At 39.4% G+C, this 14,755-nt stretch overlaps 1 protein-coding gene and 1 pseudogene across 3 annotated transcripts in view; one reads left to right on the top strand and one right to left on the bottom strand.

Moving 5' to 3' along the window:
- LOC148018964 (Ubiquitin-conjugating enzyme family protein) overlaps positions 1–14,755 on the top strand; it is a 46,264-nt gene that overhangs the window by 17,505 nt on the left and 14,004 nt on the right. The window lies entirely within an intron of this gene.
- Positions 12,901–14,016, bottom strand: LOC148018965 (uncharacterized; annotated as a pseudogene).

Here is a 14,755-nt window from a genome sequence, read left to right as displayed (position 1 = left end):
CACATCCACTATGTGAGAATGATTTGAAAGTTCAATCCCTAAGGTACTAACTACTATACCCATTGATGGGTGTTCACACAGGTGAAAAATCATTCTCTAGTTAGAAGGTAAAGAGTGCTCATGGATAAGGAAGCGTTCATACTAGAACTTAGGAGGAATACAATAAGTGTAACAAACCCCTCTTGAGTGAATGATGTGAATGTATACAAGGAATAGATAGATCAATCCCCAAATGATATCAAGCGTCGAGCCTTGGGAAAGGCTTCAAACTTCTCTCTAGAGAGAGCTTTTGTAAACAAATATGCCAAGTTGTCTTGTATAGGGACATAAACCAAGTCAATCTCCCCTACATGGAGCCTCTCTTTAACATAATGATAATACATCTCAATGTGCTTAGTGGGAGTGTGAAAAATCGGATTCCTCACAACTGCTATGGCACTCTGACTGTTAGTATAGATAGGAGTGGGTGATTGCTGTCTCACACTAAGATTGGCCAAAAGGTGTATTAGCCATACACATTCCAATGTAGTTGTAAATGTTGCCTTGCATTTAGCTTCACAGCTACATGTGGCCATTGTAGATTGCTTCTTGCTCAACCAAGAAATGCACAAATCACCAAGCATGAAACAATTACCACTAGTGGACACCCTCATGTCAAAAACAACCAGCCCAATCATTGTTTGTGAATGCATGAAGGCAAAGAGTAGTGCCTTTAGAATAGAAAAGGCCCAATGTTTTGGTGCCTTTGAGATAGTGAAAGACACGTTTAATTGCTTGCCGATGTGTAGTACTAGGACTGTGCATAAAGCGTTCCAATTGAGAGACCCCAAATTGAATATCTGGTTGTATAATACACAAATACAATAAACAACAAACAACCTACTGATAAAGGGAAGCATCAAATAGTTCTCTTGCATCCTGGAGTGTAAACATGTGGCTTGTCTCAACAGGAGTAGAGATAGGCTTGTAGTCTTGCATTTGAATGCACTTAAGAATGTTGCAAAATGATGCTCCCCTCAACTGTAGTAAACTATATGCCACAATAGTAGTGCAAGTGGCCAAGATTTGTTACATCAAATGCATGTTGTGATTCAACTTTTAAGGCTGAAATATGTGTCTTATGAGGTCAAGTCAACAACATGTCATCCACACAAAGAATGAGAATCAAGAGGCTATCCTCATCTTTGTGGACATAAAGGGTGCTTTCAGTTTGTGAATTACTGAAGCCAAGAGCTATTAAGTATGTATGTATCTTTTCATACCATGCACACTTTGCTTTCTGACCCTTTTTGAAGGAAGCCAAGAGGTTGAGTGACATAAACCTCCTCATGAAGATCACCATTCAAAAAAGGAGTATTCGCATCCAACTAATGCACATGCCAACATAATGAGCAGCTAAAGCGATAACATTGTGAATGGTGGTCATACGTGAAGTGGGTTCAAACATCTCATCATAGTTAATCCCATGCTGTTGGGCATTACCTTTTGGTAGATGTGCCTTGTAGTGATTAGTGGGACCACCAGATATGCGTTTTAATTTGTAAACCCATTTTGTGCCTATAGCATGCTTGCCAACAAGCAAGTCACATAACTCCCATGTGCCATTTTTATGAGTAGAGTTTATCTCTAATTGGATAGTTGCCATCCAATGTTCATTTTGTAAAGCACTGTGTAGAGGGACGCGTTCTTCATTGCATGCACTAGCTACAAGTGCTTGTGGAACCAAGTTACCCTGGGCATGGCGAGTGGTTGCTCTAGTTCTACCAGGAAGTTGAAGAAATTGTTTGCTGTCCCCTAATGTATCTAACAATCATCTATGGACTGTTTTAGCTTCCTGAATAGTAGCCCTCTCATTGGCCACTTCATAATTAGCAATGCCTTTATCAATGGGTTGAAAATCAGATTGCTGTTTAGCATGTGATTGCTACTGATTTTGTTGCTGTAAATCATCAATAGGTTGTTAAAATTGACCAAAATCAGGTTCATTTTGCTGAAACAATGGTAACAAATTGTCAAACATGTCCATAGGCCCCACATTGGGTCGATTTTTGCAATCCATGAAGGGCTGACCAGCATGTTCAGTGAATATCACACGTCTACTAAGAAAAACCTTGTTGATGGAGGGCTTGTACAAGCAATACCCTTTACTTTTTGCACTATTGTCTTGCAGTTTATGTTTTTATGGTTGTGGCACCAAAGCTTATGCTAAACAACCGAAGACATTAATATGTGACAGCACTGGTTTTTAGCCATTTCAAGCCTCATAAGGCATACATTCAGCCAATGCTTTAGTTGGGCTGCGATTCAGCACATACACTCCACACATGATAGCATCAAGCCAAAACTTTGGGGGTAGCTTATTGTGTGATAGCATACAACGTGCCATTTCCATCAAAGTACGGTTTTTTCTTTTAGCCACACCGTTTTATTGAGATGTAGTACACTAATGTATTATGCCCCTTTCGACCAAAAAGGAGTTGAACTCTCGTGACATGTATTCCCCCCTCGATCGATACGTAGTGTAATTAGTTTGCATCCATTGCTATTTTCAGCCAAGGCCAAGAAGGTCTTAAAGCATGCAAACACTTTTGATTTGTGTCTCAAAGCATATGTCCAATAATAACGAGCTATGCCATCAATGAAGGTAACAAAGTACAAGTATCCTTCAATGGATTTGATACACATGGGTCCACATACTATAAACAAGCTATAATTTTTGATCAACATGCATAGATCCATCTTTTGGAAACAAAGTATCATTCATTTTGCCAAGTATACAACTTTCATATACACTTTGAGTAGGTACTTTTAATGGAGGGAAATCAAGCACCCTATTTGTACTTTTTAGGTGAAGCACATTGCCATAATTAAGATGACCAAACTGAGAATGCCATAATCCAGTGTCATCCACAATGGTGGCATCAGCTTGTAAGGTGTCACCAGGTGGTGATACTTTTTGGAGTTGCTTTTATTATTTACTTATATAAATATTTTATTTTTTCATTTCTTTAGTTGCTGTTGCAGGCGACGAAGTGTAAGGCCGATTATGTAGCACAAAGGATACACTTGACACTATTGGGTGTGAGGATAATCACAACCTTTAGTAAGGGTGACCTCATCAAACCTCAAGGGAAGACAAGGAACATTCTGACATACTATACAAGCCTAGTAACGAGAGCAAGGACTTGTTGAAAGAGTTGATACAAGTGCATGTTGAATACAGAGAACCAATGAGCGAAGCCATGCTTGAAACAAGAAGGTCAGGAGACAATGTCAAGGGTAGGCTTTGGACTTACAAATATCGTAGAAGGCCACAAAAGAAGCCCAAGCCTTATAGACGAAGATATCGATGGAGAGCTAGCACAACGCCGCAATGGATATCCAAAGTGTTGCTACATGCTTAAGGGTATTACGTAGGTAACCGATGGATTTGGGTACCAAAACCCCCTGTTAAACCACGTTTCTTAGAAAAACTTGAGGAATGCATGGTTCACCATTCCTAAAATTTAGGGAGTTACTAGTTTTGGACCCAAGAATATGTTCGCGTCATTATCTTCATCTTTATACGAGGATTAATTCCTTGGTCTGTGCCGAGGTTAAATTTTGCACTGATCATGGAGAATTTTAGATCGGAAGGTTTAAACGGAAAAATTGTTACATGTATGCCATGTGGCACAAATTCCACAGAGAGAGAGAGAGAGAGAGAGAGAGAGAGAGAGAGAGAGAGAGAGAGAGAGAGAGAGAGAGAGAGAGAGAGAGCATTAAAAAAAATGTAATAGGCATAAGGGGCAGATCTGAGAATGAAGTTTGGAGGAGCCGAGGGCAGATTACTGGAAGTTTATTAGCTATGGAGAGTTCTTCTTCGTCTCTGACTCATGTGCGGAGGTAGAGCTTGCTCCCTCTGGTCAACTCTCTCCCTATTCTCAGAGGAAATGCTCTGCATGATGGGCTGATTCCATCGAAGGTACAATTCTGTGTTTTCTTTGCACTTGTGCTGAGGCAAGAGTCTCACTATTTAGGTTTAGGAGCAGCTGTTGGCTTCTCCAATGCAGATACAAAAGAAAGTGATAACCATGCCACACAAGAATAGGGTTTTTCAGCTCTGATTTAGTGCTGTTTGTGGGACTGTTTTACTGCTGGAATGATGCCAGGGCAAAAGGGATGTTGTTCTGGTATGCTAGACAGTAAGAACAGTAAATACAAAGTTTTACAGAGTGCAAATTTGCACATGAATTATTGAGTTATGGTCACAGAAAATGCTCTCCTAAAAGGGATGTTGTTCTAGATATACTGGACAGTAAGAACAATAAATACATAGTTTTGCAAACTGCAATTCTGCACATGAATCATTGAGTTATGGTCATAGAAAATGCTTTTCCAAAAGGGATGTTGTTCTGGATATGCTGGATAGTAAGAACAGTAAATACAAAGTTCTGCAGATTGCAATTATTTAGATGAATTATTGAGTTATGGACACAGAAAATGCTTCCTAAAAGGGATGTTGTTCTGATCATGCTGTATTGTCCCTATGCAGCTGGGATTGATTTACTCAGAAAAAATGAAAACCAATTGTTCACAGGTAATGTATTTTGGAACATTTCATTTTTATAACTTTCCATCTTTTAATTGATAAAGAAATACCGAGAGGGGCACCGGTCTTCGGGGCCAATCTGGTGTTGAGCGAGGGAGTGAGGTCTCTGTTTGTGTATTTGTGTGTGAAAAGACCAGGTGTTAATCAAAGGAACGACCGCTTTATGTGAGTCATAGACTGGTTACATAGTTCCATCCCTGGGATTCAAATTCTTTTCTGTAAGAATTTAAGCTCAGACAATTTTGGGTGAAAAGGCCATACACACAAGTTTTACAGAGATTACAGGACTAGAGAGGTGGTAGACATGGATAAAGGCAAAGGAAAACTCCCTCATGAAGAAGAGAGTTCTTCTTTTGCTCATAGACATTGAAGAGAGTATTGGTGCACAGGTGTTAGCACCTTCTAGAACCGACATTGAACCACAGGATGAGGAGCAAGAACAAGAGGACTTGTTTATGGCACAACTTCTCAGTATGGTTGGCTCTTTCCAATAGCTTGTAAAGAATCGTCGAATGCAAAAATTTTTGAAGTCACATAATGAGGATTCTCAGGCTGAGTCATCACATCATATAATGGAGCACTCAAAAAGGAAAACCTCTAATGTGTGTGAGCATGTGGAGAAGACACCGAACATGGAGATAGGTCCAGTGCAACAAGAAGCACAAGCATAGGATCAGGGAGTGAATGGTCAAGGCAGTTATTCACAAGTGGCATAGCAAACTATTCCTCAATTTGCTACTTCTCCTGGTTACTTTGGTGGTGGGTCAGTTTTTCAAGCAATGGTTGGATTACCCACGAGTTATCAAGGATACTTGCCCAGAGGGCCATTAGGAATGATGCCTATTGAGGTAGTGAACCCACTTTATGCTAATATTGGTCTACAGCCCAATTATCAGACTTTGTAGAGTTCTTATTTGATGCCTGGAGTACAAAATGCAGGCTGGTTTTTTTCAGCCTAGTGGGCATATGGCAGCTAAGACAGGTGAAATGAATGCTGATAATGCGCCTAAGGGACTCCCCTTTTTACAGCCACCTATCTATGACAACCTGACACCAAAAAGTGCAAAGCCTAAAGACTATAAAGAGGGTAGTTAGGCATTAAAGTTTGAAACCTTCAGTGGTATGCAAGATAAGCTGAAAGCTTTGACATTTATACAGCAATTTGATACAGCTTACATTGGAGGGAATTTTACCGAGAATTCTAAGGTGCGGAAGGCTACGACTTTTTTGAAAGGTACTACTTTGCAGTGGTGGAACATATTGTTGATGCAAGGATATGCACCTGCCACTTGGGTCCATTTCAAACAGTTGTTTGCAGCCTCATGGTTAACTAACACGTTTGAAGTAGATGTCATGTTGCATGACATAAATTGAACGTAGCAAATTGTGCGGATTTGGAAGAGTATAATAAGAAATTTTGGAAAGCACTTTTACCCGTGAGTTCTTACAAGATAGTGCTCGTGTCAGAATAAATTGAAAAGTATTGTTGCGGTTTGTCCGAAGCCATCAGGGATTATTGTACCAAGACTAGGGTTACAAATATGGTACAATTAATTGAAAATATTGGTGTGGGAAATGCATTGTTGAAAGGAAAAGCTGATAGCTTTAAGGCACTGAAAAGAAGGATCCTCAGTTTAAGCAGGATCCTGGCAAGAAGAAAAAGCAATTCCCAGAAAAGACCAGCTTTACAAAGAAGTCTTTTGGAAGAAAAGATTTCAACAGCAACCTTAGACTTCTTTTAAACAGGGCAAAGGACAAAAGAGGCCACTTTTTGGCAAATCATTTGAAGAAAGAAAGGCTTTAATGATGGATGGGAAATGCTTTATATGTGAACAAAGAGGCCATATTGCTTCTAAGTGTCCACAAAAATCTTCTAAAGATGCGGAGGATAAAGATGTGCCAAGTAAAAAGAAGCCCAACATTGGCTTAGTACCTGATATGGTGGGAGATCAATTAGTTGATGATGCTACAGAATTGTGCAGAGCTTGGGGAAAGATCAAAGATTCCACAGCTCTTATTTTCTTTGATCCTGGAGCTTGTGCAAACTTTATCTCACCATCATTGGCAGCTAAGTTGGGTATACGTCTCGAGGAAATGGGACCAGTTGGACAGGCTGATTTGGCATGCCCAAGACATACTGAACCTGTCACCCCCATCCTTGGCAAACTTCGTATGAACATTCAGAGCTATGTGGAGTTAGAGGAGTTCCATATTATGCCTTTAGAGGGCTGTGATGTTCTGTTGGGTATTCCATGGTGTCAAAGGAAGCATGCTATCTTGGATACTTACAATAGAACGATTACTCTTGTACATAGGGGTAAGACTCATGTGTTAGATGTGAAGCTTAAAGGAGAGTGTGTCCCAGTTGTTTCTGCTTCTACAATTACTTCTATAATGAAAAATCATGTTTTTGCGTACTTGGTTTTTGCAAAGCAAGTTAATGAAGTTGATAGTAATGTGTCAGTACTAGATGAAAGTAGAAGGGCTTTCTTAGATAAATTCAGTGACTATTTCTTAGATTCGTTACCAGGAGAGTTACCTTGAGAGGCTTGAAGATCATACCATAGATCTTATTCTAGGGACTAGTCCACCCAATAGACCACCGTATAGGGTCAGTGCAATGCAATAGAAAGAGATTATGACACACGTTAATGGGCTTTTAGAGAAGGGACTAATTCAGCCCAGTAGTTCTTCGTTTTGTTCACCTATATTGCTAGTTCAAAAAAAGGACGGCTCTTGGTGAATGTGTATTGACTACAGAGGCTTGAATAAGAACACGATCAAGAATAGGTTTCCGATTCTGAGGATAGATGACATTCTTGATCGATTACACGGAGTAGGAATGTTTAGTAGGTAGATTTGAAAAGTGGGTACCATCAGATGAGAATTAGGCCAGAGGATATTCATAAGACTGCTTTTAGAACGACATTTGGTCTCTATGAATTTTTATTCATGCCGTTTGGATTGACCAATGCTTCTGCTACGTTTAACAAGATGATGGATAGAATTTTTTCACCCTTGTGGAAGTTTCGTTGGCACATTCTTTGATGATATGATTATCTTTTCAAAGAATGAAGAGGAGCATAGAATAAAGAGGAGCTTAGGAAACACTTAGTTACAGTCTTTAATGAGCTAACAGATAATCTTTTTAAAGAATGAAGAAGAGCATAGAAAACACTTAGTTACAGTCTTTAATGAGCTTAAGCATAACATATTGCTCATTAATGGCAAGAAGAGTGAATTCTTTTTGGAAGAGATTCACTTCCTTGGGCACATAGTTTCTAAAGATGGTGTCAAGATGGATCCTGCAAAGATAGAAGCAAGTGTCTCTTGGTGAGACTTGAAAATTGTTCTTGATGTCCGCAATTTCCTTGGCCTATGCTCTTACTACAGAAGATTTGTAAGAAACTTTGCAGAGATTACTTCTCCTTTACATGCGCTTGAAAAGAAATATGTTAAATGGCAATGGATTGACAAAGAGAAATCAGCATTTAGATGTTTGAAGGGGAAAATGACTACAGATCCAATACTTATTTTGCCAGATCTATCTAAGTCATTCGTAGTGCAGTGTGATGCATGTGGAAACAACATTGGTGCTGTATTAATGCAGAATGGCCGAGTTGTAGCATACGAGAGTAGAGTACTTTCTGTTGTTGAAAGTACTTACCAAGTTTATGAGAAAGATCTATTGACTGTGATCCATGCGCTTTCTAGTTGGAAGCACTATTTGCTTGGTGCTAATTTTGTAGTGCAAATGGATCATCAAACACTTAGATACTTTCTCACATGGGCTAAATTGTCAAAGAAACACATGCGTTGGGCAAATTTCCTATCTATGTTTCATTTTCAGATAGTGCATGTGGAAGGCAAGAAGAATGTAGTTGCAGATGCTTTATCTTGCAAACCATAGGTGTCAGTTGTTTTAATTTCTTATCACCATGAATTGGATGATATGAAAGAGCACTATGTTGATGACGAAGACTTCTCTGAAATCTATGAACAGTTGATCAATGGCCAACATCATGATCATTATGTATTCAAAGAAGGCTTTATCCTGATGCATGGAAGACTGTGCGTTACAAAACAACTAAGGCCAAAAGTCTTATTAGAAAGTCATGCTCCATTGTATGCAGGACATCATGGTATTGATGGTACAGTTAAAGCAGTAGAGACTTTCTTCTATTGGCGAGCCTTGAGCATATATGTCAGATCTTGCCTTGTATGCCAAAAGGTCAAATTTGATAGACAAAAGGCACCAGGGTTATTGCAACCATTGCCTATTCTAGAAAGGCCATGGGAAAGTATTGCCATGGATTTTATTTTTGATCTTCCAAGAACTTCTTCAAGGAATGATGGAATCTGGACTATTATTTGCAGATTCAGCAAACAAGCACATTTCATTCTTGTAAGGAAAAAGGTTAAGTCAGAACACACTATTCCAGAAAGGCCATGGGAAAGTATTACCATGGATTTCATTTTTGATCTTCCAAGAACTTCTTCAGGGAATGATGGAATCTGGACTATCATTTGCAGATTCAGCAAACATGCACATTTTATTCTTGCAAGGAAAAAGGTTAATTCAGAACACATGGTAAATATATTTATGCATAATATCTTCAAGTACGATGAAATTCCACGGTCAATTGTTAGTGATAGGGACCTAAGAATGACTAGCCTGTTTTGGAAAGCATTGTTTAAAAACATGGGCACTACGCTGAAGTTTTCATCTTCCTTCCATCCACAAACTGATGGATAGTCTGAAGAAGCAAATTCGACTGTTTTAGATCTACTGAAGTGTTATGTTTTAGATCATAAGTCTTTTTGGGAACACTACTTGCCATTGGTTGAGTATGCATATAATAATACAGTGCACTCATCTATTGGCAAAGCACCTTTTGAGATTGTGGAAGGTGGAAAGAAACTGCCTTCCATTTTGCAGACAAAAGATAACATTTTTGAAGTAGATTGCTGTGTAAAAGATTGGGACGAAGTATATAAAAAGGTCAAGTATGCCTTAGAAAAGTCACAAGCTAAACAGAAAAGAGCTGCTCATCGTCGAGAATTCTTGTTCAAAAAGGATGATTGGGTCTTATTGTGTTTCGAAAAGGCATGCTTGAGAAAAGAGAAGGGCAAGGAACGTTTGTTTTCATAGCGAGTATGCGTTACTATGGTCCTTTTTAAGTCTCAAAGAAGATCAATGATGTGGCATATAGACTGAAATTGCTAGAGAATTGGAAAATTCATAATGCATTCCATGTGAGCCTATTGAGGCCTTTTATTGGTGAAGTGCCAGAAGATATGATTCAAGGGGAATAGCCTAAAGTAGAGGAATTAGATGAGATTCTAGTTCTTGAGCAAATCTTGGCACATAAGGATAGGAAAGTGAAAGGTAGAGTTATAAGAAGATTTTTGGTGAAGTCCAAGAACTATTCACCAATGGATGCCAAATGGATGGAAGAGGTTGAATTGGCAGATTCGCCTCAGTTATTGCAAACTTTACCGAGAAGCTTTTTTACTGGAATTTACAGTGACTTAGAATGCCTTTTGAAGCAATGTACATTTTTAATTGTATAGTTGAATACTGCATCTCATTGAATAATGCATAATGTATGGTTTACCTTTAGCATTAACATGTGTATCATTGAATCAAATCTCAGTGCTTTGAAGTTGTATTTGTTACACTTCAGTTGAATGATTATACATGTTGTGACACTAATAGCTCGGGGATATGTGCTATCGCCCTGTGTTGCATGTGGAAACATGTATATTAGAAAGGCTCCTAGTAATCATAGTTGAATACATGATGTGATCCTCCATCTATGTGAGACTTGAACTTGCAATGGCACAAACGGTAGTGGGAAAAACTCCTACCATTGCTCCGTGTCATCTGTTAGCAAGTGATACATGTGATGACACTAATAACATGGAGAATCTTGTTATTGTCCTGTGTTATCCGTTAGCATGTGGCATGCAATTGAGGTCACTTGCTTTTTTCAAGAGAAGGGTATGTCATCAGGTGGTGATATTTTTTGCAGCTGCTTTCCTTATTTACTTATATAAATATTTTATTTTTCATTTCTTTAGTTGCTGTTGCTTTTTACCCCTAGAGCTCTCTTGGATTAAGCCGGGATCTTTGCATATCCAGGAGGCAGCCATTGGGACAAACTGGACTAATGGTTTTTTGAGCCTTGGTACCAGATTGAATGGGCATTGAAGAATAGAATGCCAGTGGTTTGGGATTGTGTGCTTAGCCACTAAAAGTCACCGTAACTGAGCCACATTACACTTTTTGATGTGGTTGCAATGATAAAAGTTGCTCAGAATAACTTGAGGAATGCAGGGGTCACCATCCCTAAAATTTAGGGAGTCACTATTTTTGGACCCGAGAATTTGTTCGCATCATTATCTTCGTTTTTGCAGGAGGATTAATATATGCCATGTGGCACAAATGAGAGAGAGAGAGAGAGAGAGAGAGAGAGAGAGAGAGAGGGCATTTAAAAAAAACGTAATAGGCATAAGGGGTAGATCTGAGAATGAAGTTTGGAGGAGTTGAGGGTAGATTGCTGCAAGTTTATCAGCTCTATGGAGAGTTTTTCTTCGTCTCTGACTCATGTACAGAGGTAGAGCTTGCTCCCTCTGGGCAACTCTCTCTCTATTCTCAGAGGAAATGCTCTGCATGATGGGCTGATTCCATCAAAGGTACAATTCTATGTTTTCTTTGCACTTGTGCTGAGGCAAGAGTCTCACTATTTAGGTTTAGGAGCAGCTGTTGGCTTCTCCAATGCAGATACAAAAGAAAGTGATAACCATGCCACACAAGAATAGGGTTTTTCAGCTCTGATTTAGTGCTGTTTGTGGGACTGTTTTACTGCTGGAATGATGCCAGGGCAAAAGGGATGTTGTTCTGGTATGCTAGACAGTAAGAACAGTAAATACAAAGTTTTACAGAGTGCAAATTTGCACATGAATTATTGAGTTATGGTCACAGAAAATGCTCTCCTAAAAGGGATGTTGTTCTAGATATACTGGACAGTAAGAACAATAAATACATAGTTTTGCAAACTGCAATTCTGCACATGAATCATTGAGTTATGGTCATAGAAAATGCTTTTCCAAAAGGGATGTTGTTCTGGATATGCTGGATAGTAAGAACAGTAAATACAAAGTTCTGCAGATTGCAATTATTTAGATGAATTATTGAGTTATGGACACAGAAAATACTTCCTAAAAGGGATGTTGTTCTGGTCATGTTGTACTGTCCCTATGCAGCTGGGATTTACTCAGAAAAGATGAAAACCAAGTGTTCATAGGTTATGTTTTTTGAAACATCTCATTTTTGTAACTTTCCATCTTTTAATTGATAAAAAAATACCGAGAGGGGTGCTGGTCTTTGGGGCCAATTTGGTGTTGAGCGAGGGAGTGAGGTCTCTGTTTGTGTGTGTGTGTGAAAAGACCAGTTGTGAATAGAAGGAACTACTGCTTTATGTGAGTCATAGACCGGTTACAAAGGCATTCTCTAATGCTCCTCTCTCATATAAATCAAGCTGATAAGAGTCCATTGTACAATATACTAGTGGCAATGAGGGCATTTCCATCACTCTAGTCATAGACCATAGAAACATGAAACGGGGAACGGGGACGGGGACGGGGACGCGGATGAGGACGCAAAATCTAGGGAACGGGAACGTCATTTAAAGAATCAAAATTCATGAAAAAAATTTAATATTTCACTTATAATCCATGTGGACTCTGGAGTGTTAAAACTTAAAACCAAGGTATATAATCCACAAGGACAAATCATTTTAAGTTTTAACTTTAAGATATCGTGCATTATTCTAAAACTACTCATTAGAAATTGAATTGCAACTTGCAAGGCTCAAGAGGTAAGCTATTCAATTATAAATAATAAAATCCATAATACATATGCCAAAAATCATAAATGATAAAACAATGAACAATGAACTAAACTTTAAAGTCTAAGCTAAAAGAACATGCCTATGGTACCATTGCCAAAAAACTTAAAAGATTACAAATATGAAATTGAAGTCGAATCTTTGAAAGAACATGCTCATTGCCCCAAAAAAGACTACAAATATAAAGTCTAATCTCTAGACTGAAGCAAAATGCGGCATGCCAAAATAGCCCAAAGGGCAACTGCAAGACTGCAAGACTCAAGTACAAATATAATATCGGCATGGCACAACTGTCAACAGCCCAAGTGTCATAGTGTCATCAATGATCATAATATCATATATAATGTAAATGTGTCATGACTCATGTATCATGAGACTCGTGATAAGTAAGCTAAATCAAAGATCATGATCATGATCTGAGGCTGCTCTAGCCACTCTTGAAGTGCCAGCCTCATCATCATGTGTACCATGAATTGCTGCATCTCCCTCAATATCAGCACGTGTCTCCTCTTCTTGCTGCATCTCCCACTCTGTGAATGGATCAGGCTTTGTTGTCATACTGTTACATAACATCCTCAAATTAGCACTAATAAATACTAGATCGTTTGCCCTCTCTAGACCAAGACGTTTCCTCTTCTTTGAAGCAATGTGAGCGTAGGCACTTCACAATTGCTCCAAACAAGAGGAGCTAACTGCCTGACTCAAAATACGGATGGCTAGTTGCTGCAACTCAGGACCATCCGAACCATAGTCCTTCCACCACAAAGCTGCCCCAATCTTAAAGCGATTCTCCTGTGCATCCCCACAACCAAAAGAACCCCGAAAGGTCCTATAACATGAAAGCTGATCTCTGATCTTTCGTCTAGTGCCATGGTCAGGCACTAGACGAGACAATATAATTCTCCATGCATCCATAACCTCAGTGTCATTCTCATGACCCTTGCCCTGGAACTCAGGATTCACAACAAATGCAGCTGCATGCATGGGTGAGCTATAGGAGTTCCTCCTCGTTACAACTAAATGGTGTATTTCCTCATATGCCTCATCATTTGGTGCCAACTCCTGCAACTTTTCATTCAGCCTGTCCATAGCCTCATATACATTGCCAATGCAAGGTTGCATAGCATCCATAACCCTCAATAAATGTACAATGGGTGATACCATAGCATCTATCCGCTTTACATCATCCCAAAAAGTGAAGTTATTTGCTTTCTCCAAGCATAAGATACCTGTAGGAGTACTTGCCAATGTTGATGCGGTAAACTCATTACTAAGAAATAACTGCCTCAAGGCACCACTGCATTCTCTTAACCTGCCTAGCATCAAGAAGTTAAAGGCAAATCTGGTATTAGAGTATTTTAAAAGTGTCTTCTTCGACCGCAAAGAGAAGTGATGGCGAAGAAACTGGTGATTTAAAACAAAGCTAACCATTTGAGCTCCTTGCTCTATGACAGGTGCAATCCATGACAAATTACCAATATCCTTTAGTAGGTTGTTCAAGCAATGAGCCATACAATATGAAACTGTGATATGCGGATAATATCCCTGAATAATAGCACCTGCAGCCCTATTTGCAAGCTCTCTATCTGCAACAAATCCCACAATATGCTCTGGGCCAATAAGCTCAACACCTGTAACCCACTCTGCTGCAAGTACATTTGCTGACTTTCCTATCCCCGATGCATCATGTGAAGATATGAAATACATTTCTCCACGAGAATAAGCAACCATACCATGAATGGATCGCTTGCGTGTATCACTCCAACCATCAGCAATCAAGGAAACTCCATTTTTAGCCCACATGCTCTTTCTAGTCACTGCTGCTTGCTCAACAAGGCGCTTTTCCTTGTCGAGCAAAGTGGTGCGTAAGGTCTCTGATAATGGAGGTACATACGAAGGGCCATACTCACCAATCTTCTTGCACATCAATTTAAAATACTCTGACTTGGCTGCACGAAATTGAATGTGGTCATGATAAAAAAAGCATGCCACTGATGTATCCACCTCTTCCTTCTTCTTGGGATCCCAACTAGCATCAAGTGTGCTTTGTCTACGTGCAACATGTGGTGTTGTTGATGCCATGGCCGATGCAATGCCTGCAGTAGGTGTGGAGGTAGCACTTCCTGATACTGACCCTGCTCTAGATACATCTGATGGGGATGCTGTCACAAAAGTTGCAGGGTCAACTGCAACACGTCGTGGTCTAGATGCAAGATAAGCTTGTTGACCTGCTACACGGTCACGAAGCTCC

This window comes from Lygodium microphyllum, chromosome 20, assembly GCF_053477565.2.
Source record: "Lygodium microphyllum isolate KBCC chromosome 20, Lygodium_microphyllum_v1.1.10, whole genome shotgun sequence".
Taxonomy (NCBI): Eukaryota; Viridiplantae; Streptophyta; class Polypodiopsida; order Schizaeales; family Lygodiaceae; genus Lygodium; species Lygodium microphyllum.
The sequence above is the reverse complement of the archived record's forward strand: the minus strand, read 5'-3'. Positions and strand labels throughout refer to the sequence as shown.